Source organism: Dendrobates tinctorius, unplaced genomic scaffold, assembly GCF_039654945.1.
Source record: "Dendrobates tinctorius isolate UK_male_01 unplaced genomic scaffold, ASM3965494v1 ptg000084l, whole genome shotgun sequence".
NCBI lineage: Eukaryota > Metazoa > Chordata > Amphibia > Anura > Dendrobatidae > Dendrobates > Dendrobates tinctorius.
This window is the reverse complement of record NW_027361752.1, coordinates 18,941,613-18,957,297: the sequence shown is the minus strand read 5'-3', so window position 1 is coordinate 18,957,297 and position 15,685 is coordinate 18,941,613.

The following is a 15,685-nucleotide window of genomic DNA, read 5'->3' as shown; positions in this document are numbered from 1 at the left end:
CAGTTGTATGATAGGTCATTTTTTGCAGGGCGAGATAATGTTTTTATTAGTACCATTTTGGGATAGATGTGATTTTTGATCACTTGTTACTGTAGTTTAAGTCGAATTGTGGTGACCAAAGAAACATAATTTTGGCATCTTGAATTTACGGTACACTGATCGGGGTAATTTTTTTTCTATTTTTGATAGTGTATATATGGATTAACTTGATTTAAAAGGATTCTGTTCTTTGATCCAACTAAACTTCTGAAAGTTCCATAAAGGAGACCTTTGGAAGTTCTTAAACATAACTTTGGGTAGGGTTTAAGCAGTACCATAAGCAAGAAGGTAAAGTTTTAATATGGCATGCACTGTTCCAGCAAGTTCCCAAATGGTGGTCCCTCTCTGGAGTAGGTGATCCCAAATCCTTTACTCTTGAGTGAAGCTCCAGCATCCAGCCAGAATCTCCATGGTCAGGAGTAAAGAAAAGGGGTCATGGAGCCCTTAATGCAGTGAACTGGGTGCACATCAGCATTAAATGGGTATTCTCAAGTTTTTCAGATACACCTTATCCATAGGATAGGCGATAACTTCCTTACCAATGGGCATGAACTGCTAGGAACCCCCACCGATCCTGAGAACTGGGTCACTGGTGTGGTCTATGTAAATTCAGCAAGGGTTGATCATGCACACCGCTGTTCCATTCATTCTTATGGGAGTTCTGAAAAATGAATAGAGCAGTAGTGAGCATAATCGACCACTATTTCTGGGGATTGGTGGGGGTTCCAGCATTCGGACCCTCAGTTTCTACTCCCTATTCCATAGATAAGGGATAACTTCCAAACTTGTGAAAATGTTTGCAAGGATTTTCCCTACAGTAGCTGTTGAAGCTAAAAATTAAATTAAAACTCTACTTCTTCATTTGTTCTTATCATATACGCAAATTTGTCTTTAACCCCTTCATGACCCAGCCTATTTTGACCTTAATGACCTGTCCATTTTTTGCAATTCTGACCAATGTCCCTTTATGAGGTAATAACTCAGGAATGCTTCAACGCATCCTAGCGATTGCGAGATTGTTTTTTCGTGACATATTGGGCTTCATGATAGTGGTAAATTTAGGTCGATAATTTTTGCGTTTATTTGTGAAAAAAATGGAAATTTGGCGAAAATTTTGAAAATTTTGCAATTTTCAAATTTTGAATTTTTATTCTGTTAAACCAGAGAGTTATATGACACAAAATAGTTAATAAATAACATTTCCCACATGTCTACTTTACATCAGCACAATTTTGGAAACAACATTTTTTTTCGTTAGGAAGTTATAAGGGTTAAAAGTTGACCAGCAATTTCTCATTTTTACAACAAAATTTACAAAACCATTTTTTTTTAGGGACCACCTCACATTTGAAATCACTTTGAGGGGTCTATATGGCAGAAAATACCCAAAAGTGTCACCATTCTAAAAACTGCACCCCTCAAGCTACTCAAAACTACATTCAAGAAGATTATTAACCCTTCAGGTGCTTCACAGAAACTAAAGCAACATGGAATGAAAAAATGGACATTTTAATTTTTCCAACCAAAATTTTATTTTAGCATCAGTTTTTTCATTTTCACATGGGTAACAGGATAAAATGTATCCTAAAATTTGTTGGGCAATTTCTCCTGAGTACACCGATACCTCATATGTGGTCATAAACCACTGTTTGGGCGCACGGCAGGGCTCAGAAGGCAAGGAGTGCCATTTTACTTTTTGAATGTAAAATATGCTTGAATATTTAGCGGTTGCCATGTCTTGTTTTAAGAGTACCTGTGTGCCTAAACATTGGAGCACCTCCACAAGTGACCCCATTTTGGAGACTAGACCCTCCAAGGAACTTATCTAGATGCATAGTATGCACTTTGAACCCCCAGGTGCTTCACAAATTGATGTGTAAAAAAAAAAAAAAGTACTTTTTTTTTCACAAAAATTTTATTTAGCCTCATTTTTTCGATATGGCTTGAGTTTATTTGTGAAAAAAATGGAAATTTGGCAAAAATTTAGAAAATTTTGCAATTTTAAAATTTTAATTTTCATGCCCTTAAATCAGAGTTTTGTCACACAAAATAGTTAATAAACAACATTTCCCACATGTCATCTTTATTACAGCTCAATTTTTGAAGCATAATTTTTCCTTGCTAGGAAATTATAAGGTTTAAAAGTTGACCAGCGATTTCTCATTTTTTCAACATTTACAAAACCATTATTGTTAGGGACCACATTACATTTAAAGTGACTTTGAGGGGTCTATAAGACAGAAAAGTAACACCAGTCTTAAAACTGCATTCCTTAAGGTGCTCAAAACCACATTCAAGAAGTTTATTAACCCTTCTGTGCTTTACAGGAATTTTTAAAATGTGGAAGGAAAAAATGAACATTTAACTTTTCTTCCCAAAAATTTTATTTATTTTATTTTTTTTTTATCTTCTCAAGGGTAACAGGAAAAATGGATCCCAAAGTTTGTTATGCAATTTTTCATGAGCATGCCCTGTTTGTCAGGGCGTGGATGGGAAGGAGCGCCACTTGACTTTTTGAATACAAAATTTGCTGGATTAATTAGTGGACACCATTTCTCTTTTGGAGAGCGCCTGATGTGCCTAAACAGTGGAAACCCAACAAAAGTGACATCATTTTGGAAACTAGACCCCTCAGTGAACTTATCTAGATGTGTGGTGAACATGTTGAACTCCCAGGTGCTTCACAGAAGTTTATAACATTGAACCATGAAAATAAAAAATGACATTTTTCCAATAGAAATGTTTTAGCCAAACATTTTGCATTTTCATAAGGGTAACAGGAGAAGTTGCACCATACAATTTGTTGTGCATTTTCTCCTAAGTACGCCGATACCCCATATGTCGGGGAAAACTTCTGTTTGGGTGTATGAAAGGAAGGAGTGACGTTTTAAAAAGCATACTTTGATGGAATTGTGTACAGGTGCCATGCCGTGTTTGGAGAGTCCTCGGTGTGCCTAAACAGTGGACAACCCCCAAAAGTTACCCCATTTTGGAAACTAGACCCCTCAAGGAATTCATCTAGACATGTGGTGAGCACCTCAAACCCCCAGGTGCTTCACAGAATTTTACATTGCTCTGTGAAAATTAAAAACAAAAATATTTCCCACAAGACTGTTGCCCCAAATGTTTTCATTTTGACAAGGATAGCAGGAGAAAATAGACCTCAACATTTGTTGCCCAATTTCTCCTGAGTACAATGATACCTCATATGTGGTTAAAAACTACTTTTGAGGAACAGTGCAAAGTTCACACAGGAAGAAGGACCATATTGGAGTTCAGATTTTGCTGGAATGGTTTGAGGGTGCCATGTCTCATTGGCAGAGCCCCTGAGGTGCCAGAACAGAATAAACCCCCCATATATATCCTCATTTTGCAAACTACACTCCCCAATGACTTCTAGGGGTGTATTGATCATACTGACACCACCTGTGCCTCACATGTTTTTATCTTTTGGGCTGTGAAGAAATAATAGTTAAATTTTTACTGCTAAAATGTTGTTTTAGGCCCAAGTTTTATTTTTTCAAAAGCCTAATAGGAAAAAATGGACGGTAGTTGGTTCTAAAAATTTCACCTGAGTGCAGAAATATCGTACATGTTAATGGGAAATACTTTTTAGGCACAGTACAATGCTCCGAAGAGAAGGAGCCCCAAATTATAGCGCCAATTTTACTGTTACGGTTTGCGGGTGCTTTGACCCACTGTGAGAGCCCATGAGGTGCCAGAACAGCAGAACTCCTCATAAGTGAACCCATTTTACAAAATACACCTCTTAATGAATTCATCTAGGGTTGCAGTGATCATATTGAGATCACAGGTGTGTCACAGAAATTTATATCATAGGGCTATGAAGAAAAAATAATTAAATTTTTACCACAAAAAATTGTTTTTGCACCATATTTTAAATTTTCACAAGGAGAAATGTGTAAAAATGGCACCGTCGTTCGCCCCACAATTTCTGCTGAACGTAGAAGTGGTTGTACAGTACTGCTTAGCCATACAGAGAGACTTGAGAGGGACAGAGAGCTATTTGTATCCTTGAGCACAGATTTTCCTGGAATAGTATGTGGATGCCACATACAGACTCCCTAGGTGCTATAGAGCAGGATCCACCCACAAGTGACCCCATTTCAGAAATTACACTCCTTTGGGAACTTATCTACAGGTTTAGCGATGATTTTGACTACATGGGTATTTTCCAGGAACAAGAAGTAGTGGATGTTACTGAGTAAGTTTCAAACTGCCATTGTGGTGACAAGTATGTTGTGGTGCCCAGCTCATGCTTCTGGAGACACACACCCGTAAATTAGGTGAGTTCTCATCGCTACAGAAATGCCAAACAAGTGAACGCTAAATGCAGTTTAGGCACACTGTGGGTCTCAGATGGCAAAGGGGAATTTGGATTTGGGAGAGCATAATTCGATGGATTTCTTTTGGGGTGCAAGGAACCATAACGCTTTTTCAGGGCTTGCTCCAGAGAGAAGTTTGACAATAAATGGCTTCAACCCACCACTAACCATAAGTGGAGAAAAAGTTTTGGTGTTATCATTCATATTCTCTTAAAAAAGGCCAAGAAAGCAAAATTTTTGCCGGGGTATGTAAACTTTTGAGCACAACTGTATATGGAATCTTCCGCTGGGAGTTCCATCTGAATCACGTATTTCAGAGAATTACACTGAAACCAGGTATAAGCTCTCAGCTGAGAGCGCTGGATAAATGAGCCTTACTGTGATCTTTGGGATGCAGAATGAACAAATCAACAGCAGGTGAAGAAGTGATTTTATTTATATTTTAAGCTGTTTCTCGTGCGGTATATGCCATTACACGACTGTATTCTTTGGGTCAATGCGATTATAGTGATATCAGATTAATATCAATTTTTTTATGTTTGGCAGCTGTCACACAGTAAAAGACGCTTTTTATTGCAAAAAACAGGTATTTTGAGAGCTATAATTTTTGCATTTTTCATCCAACACAGTCAGATGGCTTTGCAGGAAGAGTTGACGTTTTCATTGGCACCATTTTCAGTCAAAAGCAGTTTTTGATCACTTTCTATTTCAATTTTTGGGAGACAGAATGAACAAAAACTAGCAATTCAGGAATTGTTTTTTGTTTATTTTATGCCGTTCCGCGTGTGGTAAAATTGATAAGGCAACTTTATTCTTTTGGGTCAGTTTGATTATAGGGATACCACATTTATTTTTCTTTTATGTTTTGGCGCTTTTACATAGAAAAAACTATTTTATAGAAAAAAAATTATTTTTGCATCACTGTACTCTGAGAACTATAACTTTTTTATTTTTCCACTAATAGAGCTGTATGGTGGTTTGTCGTTTTCAGAGGTAGTATTTGTATTTACATTTGACTTTTTGATCGTATTTTATTCCACTTTTTATTCAGCAATATGATGAAAAAACATGTTTTTTTTCCGTAGGACAGATTTATGGGAGGGTCATCACGGACGCGGCGATACCAAACATGAGTGCTTTTTTGTTTACTTTAAATATATAAATTTATCAGTACAATATATACAGCATATATACACTCACTGGCCACTTTATTAGGTACACCATGCTAGTAAGGGGTTGGACCCCCTTTTGCCTTCAGAACTGCCTCAATTCTTCGTGGCAGAGATTCAACAAGGTGCTGGAAGCATTCCTCAGAGATTTTGGACCATATTGACATGATGGCATCACACAGTTGGCGCAGATTTGTCGGCTGCACATCCCTGATGCGAATCTCCCGTTCCACCACATCCCAAAGATGCTCTATTGGATTGAGATCTGGTGACTGAGGAGGCCATTTGAGTACAGTAAACTCATTGTCATGTTCAAGAAACCAATCTGAGATGATTCGAGCTTTATGACATGGCGCATTATCCTGCTGAAAGTAGCCATCAGATGTTGGGTACATTGTGGTAATAAAGGGATGGACATGGTCAGCAACAATACTCAGGTAGGCTGTGGCGTTGCAACGATGCTCAATTGGTACCAAGGGGCCCAAAGAGTGCCCAGAAAAAATTCCCCACACCATGACACCACCACCACCAGCCTGAACCGTTGATACAAGGCAGGATGGATCCATGCTTTCATGTTGTTTACGCCAAATTCTGACCCTACCATCCGAATGTCGCAGCAGAAATCGAGACTCATCAGACCAGGCAACGTTTTTCCAATCTTCTACTGTCCAATTTCGATGAGCTTGTGCAAATTGTAGCCTCAGTTTCCTGTTCTTAGCTGAGAGGAGTGGTACCCAGTGTGGTCTTCTGCTGCTGTAGCCCATCTGCCTCAAAGTTCGACGCACTGTGCGTTCAGAGATGCTCTTCTGCCTACCTTGGTTGTAACGGGTGGCAATTTGAGTCACTGTTGCCTTTCTATCAGCTCGAACCAGTCTGCCCATTCTCCTCTGACCTCTGGCATCAACATGGCATTTCCGGCCACAGAACTGCCGCTCACTGGATTTTTTTTCTTTTTCGGACCATTCTCTGTAAACCCTAGAGATGGTTGTGCGTGAAAATCCCAGTAGATCAGCAGTTTCTGAAATTCTCAGACCAGCCCTTCTGGCACCAACAATCATGCCACGTTCAAAGGCACTCAAATCACCTTTCTTCCCCCTACTGATGCTCGGTTTGAACTGCAGGAGATTGTCTTGACCATGTCTACATGCCTAAATGCACTGAGTTGCCACCATGTGATTGGCTGATTAGAAATTAAGTCTTAACACACAGTTGGACAGGTGTACCTAATAAAGTGGCCAGTGAGTGTATATATATATGTATTATTGTTATTTAAAAAAATATTTTAAAATTTTTTTTTTACTTTTTAACTTTGTTCCACTGTGGGACTTTCACTTTCATCAGCCTGATCACTGTCATATTCCACTGCAATGCATGAGCATTGCAATGGACTAGAAATGTCAGTGCTGCACTGACATAAGCCCCTTAGACTGTGCTCTGCGCATGCTCTTAGGGGCTTGCCCTAACCTGGTGACATCGGGTCAACATGGAAACGATCGGGTCCCCGCGATAACATCGTGGGAGCACCGATCCAAGGGCAGAGGGGCTTTTTTCCCTCTACCTCCTCACTAAAGGGGGTTAAAGTGCTGGGAGCGGTAAGGATGCAGCTCCTAGCACTGAGAGCCAGGTGTCAGCTGTCTGAATCATCTGACACCTAGCGGTAATCGCACATGCACAGTCTCTATGCGTGCAAAATCACCTAGACGTACTCAGTCCGTCCAAGGTTTGAAAGGGTTTAAGATTATTATATTTTGGACATATTAAAAGAAGACAGAATTGTTTGGAAGGATTTTTAATAACCATGATGGTATGTGCACAAAACGACATGCTTCCTTGAAGAATGGACCGGTCACTATTTTAACTACTTTGCAGCTTTACAAATGTGAAGCGGTTAAGAGAAGCTCAAAAGATGTTTCATGAGTAGTGTTGAGCGATACCATCCGATACCCTAAAATATCGGATCGGATGGTATCGGCCCGATACGAAAAAAGTATCGGGTATCGCCGATTCCGATACCGGAAGTCCCATTCAAGTCTATGGGTCTTCCGGTATCGGAATAAGAAAAACCCTTTTCTGTCCTTGTACAGCCTCTCGGGGGTGTGTATGGACCTTCCGGGGGTCTGTGCCGGCCTGCCGCTGGTCTGTGCCGACTGCCCGGGGGTCTGTGCGGACTGCCGGGGGTCTGTACCGGCCTGCTGGGGGTCTGTGCAGGCTGCGGGGGTCTGTGCAGGTATCGTCCAATGGGACTACAAGTCCCATCGGGCGATGCCTGCTACCATGACGGTGATTGACACATTAGCCAATGATGGGACAGTAGTAGTCCCATCATCCGGCTAATGTGTTGAATGTAAAAAAAAAAAAATACATACTGCATACATACATACATGTTGCATGCATGTGGTATATATGTAGTATGCATGTAGTGTATATGTGGTATATACAGTGGGGCAAAAAAGTATTTAGTCAGTCAGCAATAGTGCAAGTTCCACCACTTAAAAAGATGAGAGGTGTCTGTAATTTACATCATACGTAGACCTCAACTATGGGAGACAAAATGAGAAAAAAAAATCCAGAAAATCACATTGTCTGTTTTATTTTCATTTTATTTGCATATTATGGTGGAAAATAAGTATTTGGTCAGAAACAAGCAATCAAGATTTCTGGCTCTCACAGACCTGTAACTTCTTCTTTAAGAGTCTCCTCTTTCCTCCACTCATTACCTGTAGTAATGGCACCTGTTTAAACTTGTTATCAGTATAAAAAGACACCTGTGCACACCCTCAAACAGTCTGACTCCAAACTCCACTATGGTGAAGACCAAAGAGCTGTCAAAGGACACCAGAAACAAAATTGTAGCCCTGCACCAGGCTGGGAAGACTAAATCTGCAATAGCCAACCAGCTTGGAGTGAAGAAATCAACTGTGGGAGCAATAATTAGAAAATGGAAGACATACAAGACCACTGATAATCTCCCTCGATCTGGTGCTCCATGCAAAATCCCACCCCGTGGGGTCAGAATGATCACAAGAACGGTGATCAAAAATCCCAGAACCAAGCGGGGGGACCTAGTGAATGAACTGCAGAGAGCTGGAACCAATGTAACAAGGCCTACCATAAGTAACACACTACGCCACCATGGACTCAGATCCTGCAGTGCCAGACGTGTCCCACTGCTTAAGCCTGTACATGTCCGGGCCCGTCTGAAGTTTGCTAGAGAGCATTTGGATGATCCAGAGGAGTTTTGGGAGAATGTCCTATGGTCTGATGAAACCAAACTGGAACTGTTTGGTAGAAACACAACTTGTCGTGTTTGGAGGAAAAAGAATACTGAGTTGCATCCATCAAACACCATACCTACTGTAAAGCATGGTGGTGGAAACATCATGCTTTGGGGCTGTTTCTCTGCAAAGGGGCCAGGACGACTGATCCGGGTACATGAAAGAATGAATGGGGCCATGTATCGTGAGATTTTGAGTGCAAACCTCCTTCCATCAGCAAGGGCATTGAATATGAAACGTGGCTGCGTCTTTCAACATGACAATGATCCAAAGCACACCACCAGGGCAACGAAGGAGTGGCTTCGTAAGAAGCATTTCAAGGTCCTGGAGTGGCCTAGCCAGTCTCCAGATCTCAACCCTATAGAAAACCCTTGGAGGGAGTTGAAAGTCCGTGTTGCCAAGCGAAAAGCCAAAAACATCACTGCTCTAGAGGAGATCTGCATGGAGGAATGGGCCAACATACCAACAACAGTGTGTGGCAACCTTGTGAAGACTTACAGAAAACGTTTGACCTCTGTCATTGCCAACAAAGGATATATCACAAAGTATTGAGATGAAATTTTGTTTCTGACCAAATACTTATTTTCCACCATAATATGCAAATAAAATGAAAAAAAAAACCAGACAATGTGATTTTCTGGATTTTTTTTTCTCAGTTTGTCTCCCATAGTTGAGGTCTACCTATGATGTAAATTACAGACACCTCTCATCTTTTTAAGTGGTGGAACTTGCACTATTGCTGACTGACTAAATACTTTTTTGCCCCACTGTATGTAGTATGTATGTTGCATGCATGTAGCATATATGTAGTATGCATGTTGCTTGTAGTATATATGTATGCTGCATGCATGTAGTATATACTGTATGTAGTATGCATGTAGTATATATGTAGTATGTATGTTGCATGTAGTATATATGTATGTTGCATGCATGTAGTATATATGTAGTATGTATGTTGTGTATATATATATATATATATATATATATATGTTGCATGCATTTTGTATATATGTTGTATATATGTATGTTGCATGCATGTGGTATATATGTAGTATATATGTGGTATATATGTAGTATGCATGTAGTATATATGTAGTATGCATGTTGCATGTAGTATATATGTAGTATATACTGTATGTATGTTGCATGCATGTAGTATATATGTGGTATATATGTAGTATGCATGTTGCATGCATGTAGTATATATGTATGTATGCTGCATGCATGTAGTATATATGTAGTATGTATGTTGCATGCATGTAGTATATATGTAGTATGCATGTAGTATATACAGTATGTGGTATATATGTAGTATGCATGTTGAATGCATGTGGTATGTATGTAGTATGTATGTTGCATGCATGTATTATATATGTAGTATGCATGCTGCATGTAGTATATATGTATGTTGCATGCATGATGTAGTATATATGTGGTATATATGTAGTATGCATGTTGCATGCATGTGGTATATATATGTAGTATGTATGTATGTTGCATGCATGTAGTATATATGTAGTATGCATGTTGCATGTAGTATATATGTAGTATATACTGTATGTATGTTGCATGCATGTAGTATATATGTGGTATATATGTAGTATGCATGTTGCATGCATGTAGTATATATGTATGTATGCTGCATGCATGTAGTATATATGTGGCATATATGTAGTATGTATGTTGCATGCATGTAGTATATATGTAGTATGCATGTAGTATATACAGTATGTGGTATATATGTAGTATGCATGTTGAATGCATGTGGTATGTATGTAGTATGTATGTTGCATGCATGTATTATATATGTAGTATGCATGCTGCATGTAGTATATATGTATGTTGCATGCATGATGTAGTATATATGTAGTATGCATGTTGCATGCATGTAGTATATATGTAGTATGCATGTAGTATGTATGTAGCATGTATTTTTTTTTTTTACATTCAACACATTAGCCGGATGATGGGACTACTACTGTCAAATCATTGGCTAATGTGTCATTCACCGTCATGGTAGCAGGCATCGCCCGATGGGACTTGTAGTCCCATTGGACGATGCCTGCACAAACCCCCGCAGCCTGCACAGACCCCCGGACAGTCGGCACAGACCACCGGCACAGCCCCCCGGCAGGCCGGTACAGCCCCCCGGCAGTCCGCACAGACCCCCGGGCAGTCGGCACAGACCCCCGGGCAGTCGGCACAGACCCCCGGCAGGCCGGTACAGACCCCCCGGGCAGGCCGGTACAGACCCCCGGGCAGGCCGGTACAGACCCCCGGGCAGGCCGGTACAGACCCCCCACATTCGGCACAGACCGCCCATCATGATGACGTCATTTCGGCAGCCAATCAGAGCCACAACAGTGGCTCATTGCATTATGGGAACTTCCGATTCCGATATCCGATATTGAAAAAATATCGGTGCTCGGTATCGGAATTCCGATACAGCGAATATCGGCCGATACCCGATATTTGCAGTATCGGAATGCTCCACACTATTCATGAGTACAGCAGGTCATTTTTGCATTGTATGTTCATTCTTTTTAACATTTGCTAAGTGCTTTACCAGGGAGTACCCACCTGAAAAAGACGTGATGTGCACAGATCTTAATAGAGTATTCAAACAAATATTTCTGTAATACTATCTCTAAGGTAATATATTTTCATGCTATACACGTGTATACTTATGTGAAATAACTGTCAGGGTTCCACCCCTCAGGGTGTCTGGGATGCAGTTGCTGACAGCTCGGCCGTCCAATCGGCTACAGGGGTGTGCTGAAGCTGTACTTTGATTGACAGCACTTTGATTGACAGCACAGCCATCCAATCTGGTTCAGGGGCATGCTGAGCTGTCAGAGTGTTGATTGACAGCTAGACTAGCCAATCTGTGACTGGGAGGCATTGGCTGTCTCCAAGTGTTCACTATCCCGGGTGATTGCCGTGCTTGCTTAACTAAGCACCTTCTCCCAGACCACTACCATATGTACATTCAACAAGTGAGGTTTGTGCTCCCTGTGCCTTGAGTTCTGTATGCTTAATCTGTTGCCTGACCTTGGACTTTGTTCTCACCATCTGCATGTTTAACCCCTTCTGCTCTGATCCGTCACATTATGTCTTGCCCATATGTTTTTCTTTTTCCCCGGATGGATCCTGTTCAAGAGATTTGTGACTGCCAGCATTGGCTGTGATGTCAGTACCCTCTGATATACAGTTGATCTCTCCTGAACCTGTGCTATACCTCCCTGATAAATTTTTGGGAGAGAAAGACCAGTTTAGGGTATTCAGGGAGAGCTGGAAGCTATTTTTTACCCTGTGTCCCCAGTCATCAGGGGAAGAATTCCAGCGGGTGGCAATAATCATGTCCCTACTGCGAGAGGGTCCTCAGTCCTGGGCATTTTCTTTGTCCCCACAAGCCTCAGAAAGGTTTTCTATTGATGCCTTTTTTGACATTTTAGGTCTGATCTATGACGAACCCGACAGAATCCAGGTCGCTGAGGCTAAAGTCATACTTCCCCGAAGCAGGTCCATTTACCTGAGGTTAGATCTTGGTCTCTGTCTATACTGTGGTCTCTCTTGACATTTTAGTAAGAATCCCCATTGACACCCAACAATCAGCAGCCTCCAAGCTCCTGTACTTACCTCATCCTTTGGACTTACTCAGTGGTCCTCCACAGCCACCCACACAGATGGACATAGATTAGACCTCATTTTCACCCGCCTATGTTCCCTATCTAATCTCACAACATCTCCCTTCCCCCTATCTGACCACCATCTACTCACCTTCTCATCATTGTCCTTATCACCTGCCCCCCATGTCCAGCCACTAGCACATTCTCGCAGAAACCTCGAACACCTAGACATTCACAGACTCTCAGACTCTCTTCTACCTCTGTCCTCCATATCTTCTCTCCACAACACGGACAGTGCCACCGCTTTCTACAACGCCACCCTCACATCAGCCATAGACTCAGTCGCTCCTCTCATGCATGGCAAAGTGCAACAAAGCAATAGGCAACCCTGGCACAACAACCTCACCAAAAAACTTCGACAAGCATCCAGAGTCGCAGAGTGGCGTTGGAAGAAAACACGCCTGCCAGACGACTTCACAGCTTTCAAACAAGCTACACTTGCCTTTAAATCAGCCCTCACCTCTGCTAAACAGACCTATTTCACAAACCTTGTATCTTCACTATCCCACAACCCAAAACAACTTTTCAGCACATTCAACTCTCTCCTCCGCCCACCACTGCCACCTCCAACTCCCCTCATCTCTGCTGAGGACTTTGCCACCTACTTCAAAAACAAGATTGACCAAACAAGGCAAGCCTTTACAGTTCCACCACCCCAACTGCTCCTCATACCAGACCTCTGCCCCTCCCTAATAACCTCCCTCTCCAACATCACTGAAGGAGAGCTTACTCATCTCCTTTCCAAATCACGCCTCACCACCTGTGCACTTGACCCCATCCCTTCCCACCTGCTCCACAACCTCACTAACATGATCATTCCAGCCCTAACCCATCTGTTCAACCTATCCCTAACTTCTGGTACCTTCCCCTCTGCCTTCAAAAATGCCACCATAACACCCATCCTCAAAAAATCAAACCTTGACCCAACTGCTATGCCCAGCTATCTCCCCATATCACTGCTCCCGTTTGCTTCCAAACTCCTTGAACAGCATGTCCATGCTCAACTTTCCTCCCATTTGTCATCTAACTCCCTCCTTGACATCCTGCAATCTGGCTTCCGCCCCCACCACTCCACTGAAACTGCCCTGACCAAAATTACTAATGACTTACTCACAGCCAAAGCTAACAGACAATTCTCCATCCTCCTCCTTCTTGACCTGTCCTCTTTCTTTGATATAGTTGACCACTGCCTACTGCTACAGATTCTTTATTCCCTTGGCATCAAAGACCTTGCCCTATCCTGGATTTCCTCATACTTTTCTGACTGCACATTCAGCATCTCACACTCCCACACTACCTCGTCATCCCGCCCCCTCTCTGTTGGAGTCCAGCAAGGCTCTGTCCTGGGGCCCCTACATTTTTCCATCTATACTCTTGGCCTAGGACAACTCAGAAAGTCCCATGGCTTCCAGTACCACCTGTATGCAGATGACACTCAGATCTACGTCTCTGGCCCAGATGTCACCTCTCTGCTGTCCAGAATCCCGTAGTGTCTATCAGCCATATCCTCCTTTTTCACCTCTCGCTTCCTAAAACTCAACGTAGACAAAACTGAACTCATTATCTTTCCTCCATCTCACGTATCTTCCCTACCAGATCTATCTATTATGGTAAATGGCATCATGCTCTCTCCCGCACCTGAAGTCCGTTGCCTTGGAGTAACTCTCGACTCTGCCCTGTCCTTCAAACCGCACGTCCAATCTCTTGCCACCTCCTGTCACCTCCAACTCAAAAATATTTCCAGAATTTGTCCCTTCCTCAGTCTACTAAAACTCTTGTACATGCCCTCATCATCTCCCGCCTTGACTACTGCAACACCCTCCTCAGTGGCCTCCCTGCTAACTCTCTTGCACCACTGCAGTCTGTCCTCAATTCTACTGCCCGACTAATCCACCTCTCTCCTCGCTACTCCCCTGTCTCTCCCCTCTGCAAATCCCTCCATTGGCTCCCAATTCCCCAACGAATCCAGTTAAAACTACTAACACTGACCTACAAAGCCATTCACTGCACAAAATTCCTGACATCATGAGACAAGGCGGGCCACCAAAAAGACCGACTCACCAGATCTCTAGTACCAAAAATACCTGGATGACCAGCCAATGCAGAGCAATGAACTTCAGACATCACTCTCTTCCTCCACTGGTCAGGAACATACAACTTTCCACTGGGACAACGCTCAGGTTTGTCCTCCTGAAACTCTTCCAGAGCACGTCTCAAATCGGGCGAGATGGCAGAAAGAACTACCCCCTCGCCTAAGATGGTAGCAGGCTTAGTCACAACAGGAGAATCAGCAAGGAAACTCCTAGAGAGGGCATCTGCCTTGACATTCTTAGTGCCCGGAAGAAAAGAGACCACAAAATCAAAACGTGTGAAAAACAAGGCCCACCTAGCCTGTCTAGGATTTAAGCGCTTGGCTGACTCCAGGTAAATCAAATTCTTGTGGTCAGTAAGGACCACGACTTGGTGTTTGGCTCCCTCCAACCAATGTCTCCTCTCCTCAAATGCCCATTTCATGGCCAACAGTTCCCGATTCCCCACATCATAGTTACGTTCGGATGGAGAGAACTTTCAGGAAAAAAGAAAGCACAAGGATTCATTTTAGATGTCACAGGATCTTTTTGGGACAACACCGCTCCTGCACCAAGCTCAGAAGCGTCCACCTCCACCTGAAACGGGAGTGAGACATCAGGTTGCCGCAAAACCGGAGCAGAAGTGAATCTTCGCTTCAGCTCCTGAAAGGAAGAAACAGCCTCCGGAGACCAATTCAGCACATCAGCACCCTTCCTAGTCAAATCCGTCAATGGCTTGGCAATACCAGAAAAATTGGCTATAAATTTCCGATAAAAATTAGCAAAACCCAAAAACTTCTGGAGGGCCTTCAAAGAAGTGGGCTGAACCCAATCATAAATGGCCTGTACCTTGGCCGGGTCCATTTCAATAGTTGACAGAGACAAAATAAATCCCAAAAATGAAATCCTCTGTACCCCAAAAAAGCATTTTGATCCCTTGACATACAGGGAATTCTCCCTCAAAAATCCGGAACACAGTCCGAACATGTTCCACATGAGTGTCCCAATTCTTGGAGAAGATCAAAATATCATCCAGATAGATAATCAAAAATTTATCCACAAAGTCTCGGAATATATCGTTAATGAAGCACTGGAAGA